Raw genomic sequence first — 6,419 nt, forward strand, 5'->3', positions numbered from 1 at the left:
GTATACAATATATAATTGCAAAAAATACCTTATTATCAACTAATCTTTAATTACATCAAAGCTTCGCATACATTCCAAGGATTCATAAGATAGCTTGCATGATAAAATATACAATATGCTAGGCTGTAAGGCCTTCTTGATTTCAACCAATACATATTTCATAATTACAGATGAAGTTCGCTATCCAAGCTTCCTCTAAGTATCTTCTTGATACTACCTCATGCTTCCTCCATACTACTTACCATGACTCTAGGATATTAAATATATAGCCATCAAGACACACATGTCAGCTTGAGTTCACACTCTCCAATAATAGGAAATGTGTATTACATTATAGGACTCACCCTCAAATTATTAATGACCAAATACATAATACAAGAAATAACATTATGCGGCATTAGGTATAGGTCCACACATTAACCAATTGTCTAGATCGAAGAGCGTGCAAGTTGACTCTTCAATATAGAATCGTTCCAAATTAATTACTAGGTATCACATAAAGAAAAACATAGGAAAATAGCACCCAAGAAGGTGAAGCATAATGTCTTCCAAATGTCACATAGGATTATGTGAACTTAGGGTAATGATTCAAGGTATGTCCACCATACGAAGCTAAGCACATGGAATCTGGAAATAACATACCAGAGTTTTCCAATACAAATTGTCAAACAAGTAACTGTAAAATAGAAAAAATAAAAATATTTTTGGGTGATGCAAGATCGAAAACAACCCAAGGATGCTCCTGCATCACATATTTTTTTCATCTAGGAGGGAGGCTATAATGTTCCTCTTCCTATGTTTTGATGTAGACCTATGGAAGAAGGATGTGTTCATGTCTCCTTTTGAGAGCCATTGAATTCTTGATCTTTGCTTCCAATAGAATTCCTCCCTAGCCATATTATCACTCCATAGATATGCATTCCTACAACTATTTCAGCTTATCTTTAATAACTTGCTTCTAATTGAAAATGTTCTCAAATGAAGATTTTCTCCATCTAGAGACCTCCCTTATAACATTCTTTGGTCTCTTAGCTAGCCTAAATATGGTCATTCCATCCACCTTTACCCCCCACCAATCTTGCAAGTAGTGGATGAACTTAGAGTAGGAGTGCCACGTGATCTCATAGCAAAATGTTCATGGCCCCATTTGTGGTCTATCCTTCCAATCCAAGAGGATTGGGGAATGATCATAAGTAGTACAAGGGACATAATGCAAGGTAGAGGAGGAGAAAATATACAAACTAGTGGAGTAGAGGAGCCTATTAAGCTTGACTTGAATAAGCTCTTGACCTATCCTTTTGTTTGACCAAATGAAAGGGGACCCAAGGAGATCCATATCTAGAAGATCATGCTTGTAATCATCTTAATAAGTAGTTCCTCCCAAATTTTCCAAAGGGGACAAGGGGGTGTTGAAGTCTCTCATACAAAGAAACTTAGCATTAACATTAGCAAAGATGAAGTTTGATATTTCCTCCCAAACCAAAAACCTCCCAGCTCGACTACTAGGAGCATAAATATTGAATAGGAACTAGGAGAGATCATTTCTTTTAAAAAAAACAACAAGGAAATTATGAGAAATAGAGATGGATTTTCCAAATAAATTTTTGAGGTTCCATAGCATAGTAGTACCTCCCAAAGCCCCAACCATCTCACTGTAATGAAAATTAGCCCTAGGCCAAAGACTATTGGCAGCAATAGGAAAGTTATCGTATATCATTTTAACTTCTTGGATTAATAGAATATTAATCTTCCAACTAAGAATCGACTGCCTAACAACAAATTGCTTCTAGGGACTATTCATACCCCTTATGTTTTGAGAGAGGAACTTCATTTTCTACCCTTTTGGGAGTCTTCTAGGGTCAAGTTCCTTCCTTTGTCAATTTCTTTTGTAGTGGCCTTTCTTCTAACACTTTTTCTTGATTGTCTACTAGCTTCAACCTCATTACCCATGCCCACCTTCTTGTTATCACAAGTTCTTGCTTTTGGTTTCTCCTAACCACGTAGATCCTTAGAGGGTGGAGCAACATATGAACCTAGAATGACATCATCATGACAAGAGAGGAAGGAGTAGGATAAGCAAGGGGGGAAGAGTCTCCCCATAGTTGTTTAATATTACCATTCAATGTAGATGAAGTAACCATACCCATTCACATATCCTCCTTCTCATCAAAATCCAATACCATTGTCAAAGGATGACTGGGGATTTCTCCTTCTTCCAAAGCTCCCTCAATAGGAATAGGTAGTACCAAATATTTAAGGGTGTTTAAAATGTCATTAGTACCCTCTAAGAAAGGATATTCCATTGTAACAAATATTTGGGCCAATGCATCTAGGGGAGACTCCACCAAAGTCGCTATAGAAGGGGGGGGGGGGTGGGTTCTGATGTGGTGCCAAAACTCAAATATTCCACCAACAAGAACTAGGGGTGACATTTTTTCCTTCTCCTTGGGAGGGGAGGCCTTATAGTTAGAGGAAATATGGCCAAACTTTTAAGAAAACTGGAAAAAAAGAGAGACATTCTCATATGCGACAACTTGGTTCTTATTTCCCCCATTTAGTGTTTTGGGAGACAAAGTTGGCTAAGGGGTGATTAAGAGCCACATTAACATAGAGCCTGACATAAACTAGTTTGGACTTGGAATAACTAACTTCATCAACAAAGATAAAGTACCCAAATGAGTTCCCAATCCACTTAAAGACCCTCTCATCCAAGAATTTTAGTGGGATGTCAAAGAGTCTAGCCAAAATAAGGGCAAGGCAGTGAAGGTTCATGGTGGAGTCAAAACCTAGTTTCCATTTTGCCATGGCCAAACCTTGGTTCCCATAGCTCCAAGAGATTGAATGTATGGAGTTAGAATCCACCTCCATCAAGAACATGAAGAGGAATAAACCACTAGGCAAGGCAGAGATAGTAACACCACCTCTCAACTTCTAGTAGTAAGAGCAACATCTCAATCATGGGTTGGAAAGAAAGAAACATGCCAACCAGATAGAGCTAAAAGAAGGAAGTGATACTCTCTTCCAATGAGTTTGGGAGGAATATTTCAAGCCCATCAGATCTAGAATTTGTTTAGGAAGCTCACTCAATGATGGCTCCATAGAGGAACCCACAACTACTTCCTTCTAACCACTTCCTAAAGGAAGAGAAGGTGGCTTCATCACATTCTGACAAACATCTAGCTTGGGTGAGGAGAATCCTAGAAAGGTCAGATCATCACTAGGAATGCTCGCATAGTAGAATATGAAATCTGGGGAGTGAAGTGTCAATGCCCTCTGCAGTGTCCTTTACTAAAGACAATGTGGCCTAGCCTAGAGACACAACCTAGGGAGACCATGAATTAAGTACTAACACAAGTCTAAGGGATTAGATCAAGGTGAGGGGCACCCACCTCAAACATCATAAAAAGGGAGGATTAAAAAATAATTGAGTGGGAAAGTTGTAGAGGAAGAATAGGAAATCTGGGGAGTGGAATGTCAATGTCCCCCATAGAGTCCTTTGCTAAAGATGATGTAGCCTTGCCCGGAGACACCACCTTGGGAGCCCATGAATTAACTACTAACACAAATCTAAGGGATTAGATCAAGGTGAGGGGCACCCACCTCAAACATCGTGAAATAGGAGGATTCAAAAATAACCAAGTAGGAAAGTTGTAGAGTGGAATCCTCTTAGATGTAATAGTTGAGTTTTTGTTATGTCAAGACTTAAATACTTCTTTTCTTTTAAGAAATTTAATGGTGGACTGAGTTGAGTTATTTAGTAAGGTGATGATCATGAACTCTTGTATCTACCTTATTATGAAGATGTTAAATTGTTATAATGAGTATAGTCTGAGTAGTACTGATAGATTAGACAGGTGATTAGTTAAATCAAGTTTTGGTGTTTGATTATACTTTTTAATAGTACAATAGTATTGTATATTCAAGTTGTAATAGCTTGAATATTAGTTATATGCATTGAATTTTTATTTTGTAAAATCAAAACTCTTTTCTTATCGAATCAATAAACAAATTTAATTAAAATTAAATTAAAAATTTATTAATAGTAAAAAATAATAATTTAACACAACTTATTTTCATTTATCTAAATTGTTTTATTTCATTTAATTTAAAACATCACTATATATAATAATAATAATAACATTTAAAACAATTCATTTTCATTTATCTAAATTATTATGTTTCATTTAAAATATCATCCCACGTAAAAAATCTAACATAATAATAATTATTATTTAAAACAAAAACAAAACCATTAATATTGTAAGGAGGCGTGCTGTGCGGAGGACAAAAGAAGAAAAGAATGGATAAAAAGAAAATGCAATCCCATTTTCCATTTCTGTCTCACACTTCATCTCCAGAAAAGAATAAAAAAAGGTAGGAAAAAACTAAAATATATAGAAAATTGGACTTTTAAAATATTTAATTTGTCTTGCATGTTACTAAATCTGACACTTCAAAATATTTAAATCGTCGCATGTTTTAGTGAACCGTTGGTTTTTTAAAAATATGTAATATATATGGCAAAACGTTACGTTGGTAACTTGATATAGCACTACTGGTAGTACTAGTAGCCTCAAAAAATATAAAAACAATTATTAATGAAATGTTAATCGACTATGACATCATTTTGTTAATTAAGGAAGTAAACTATTGTAATGGGCACCCTTGGAATGCCCAAAAACTGGACCGACTGTCGAAATAGATTTTTTATGCAAACTGAAGATTGAATCAATGCTGAAATTATATTAATTCTCAAAATGATGAAATCAAGTACAAAGCAATGTATTCCAAAGGCCAAACCCCAAGGGAATGACATCTAGAATGTTACAAGAGAGGATGAATGTCCTTTATTTCCAAGAAAGATATGTGATTCACACATCCAAGCTCTTATCAAATGTCATTCACAAAAATCCCATGCTCAACAATGAGACTCTCACCCCTATTTATCCTTTTCCTACACCCTTCTAGAAGGAACTAAAACATTAATTAATTGAAAGTGCTAGAAGCTTCCCCCTTCCAATAATTAATGCACTCTCTAGAAACTCCTCCCTTGCAATACAAAAATTAATTGTGCTTTTAGAAAATTAAATTACTAGAGGCTTCCACCTTTCCAATAATTAATACACACTCTAGAAGCTTCTTCCTTGTAATACAATAATTAATTAAATATAAAGTCACCTTTTAATTTTAAATTTTAATTTATTTAATGACTTTATAAGAAATTAATTTAATTTCCTCTTATGCTCCACTTAGACTTTGGAGAACCTGAAGGCTAAAAGATGGGGTTATTATAGTCCACTCTCCTTGAAATTGCTTGTCCTCAAGCAATCTCAATCCTGTTTGTTGTAGCACCTGCTCCCTCTCCCAAGTAGCATCTTCCTCTGGCAAATATCTCCACTTAACTAAATATCAACTTGCTTCGCAGAGTCCTTTCCCTAGTATCCAAAATAGCCCCAAGAATTAATATGAGCTTTCCCTCCTCATCTAATGGTGGTAATTCTGCTGAAGGCACAACTCTCTGACCGATGGAAACCTTGCCCACCTTGCAAATCACTCTGTAGGGACCATAAAACCTAGGCTTTAACTTCTCTGCTCTGCTTTTCTTGAGTGATGATTGTCTGTATGGTTGTAGCCCTAGGTAAACCATATCCCCAACCTAAAAACTGTGCTCTATCTGGTGCTAGTCCGCATACAATTTTTGCTAATTTTGGGCTTTCTATATATTCTCCTTGAGCACCCTCAAAATATCTTGACTATCCTGCAAGAAATGTTTTTCTTTGGGCACTCTACTATCCCCCAAAACTAGATCCATGAAACTAGGTTCTTCATAACTGTACAATGCCATCAATGGAATCATCTTGATCGACATATGATAAGTGGTGTTATAACAGTACTCTCCCATATGTAGCCATTTGACCCAAGCCCTCTGTCATGCAGTCACATAGTTCCTTAGATATCCTTCCACCCATTTATTAACAATCTTTGTCTGTCCATCTGTCTATGGATGATAACTAGTGCTAGGTGTAAGATCTGTACCACACGACCGAAACAGTTCTTGCCAAAAAGTACTCATGAATTTACTATCTTGATCACTAACAATGAAACTAGGTAGCCCATGTAACCTGAATATCTCTCTGAAGAAAAGATCTACCACCTATGCTACTGTGTAAATGGATGGAATATCAAAGAAGTGAGAAAACTTCATCAGCCGGTCAACTATCACATAGATGCAATCTTTTCCTTGTACTAGTGGTAACCTCGTGATGAAGTCCATAGAAATACTTTCTCATTTCCTATCTAGAATGGGCAAAGGTTGTAACAACCTTGCAGAATATGTGTGCTCTTCCTTATTCTGCTGGCAAATTGCACACTCCCTGACATGCTTCTAAACATCATCCTTGAGCCCTTTCCATGTAAAT

This window comes from Cupressus sempervirens, chromosome 3 (assembly GCF_028749045.1).
Source record: "Cupressus sempervirens isolate cs-2001-9-10 chromosome 3, ASM2874904v1, whole genome shotgun sequence".
In the NCBI taxonomy this organism is placed as follows: Eukaryota; Viridiplantae; Streptophyta; class Pinopsida; order Cupressales; family Cupressaceae; genus Cupressus; species Cupressus sempervirens.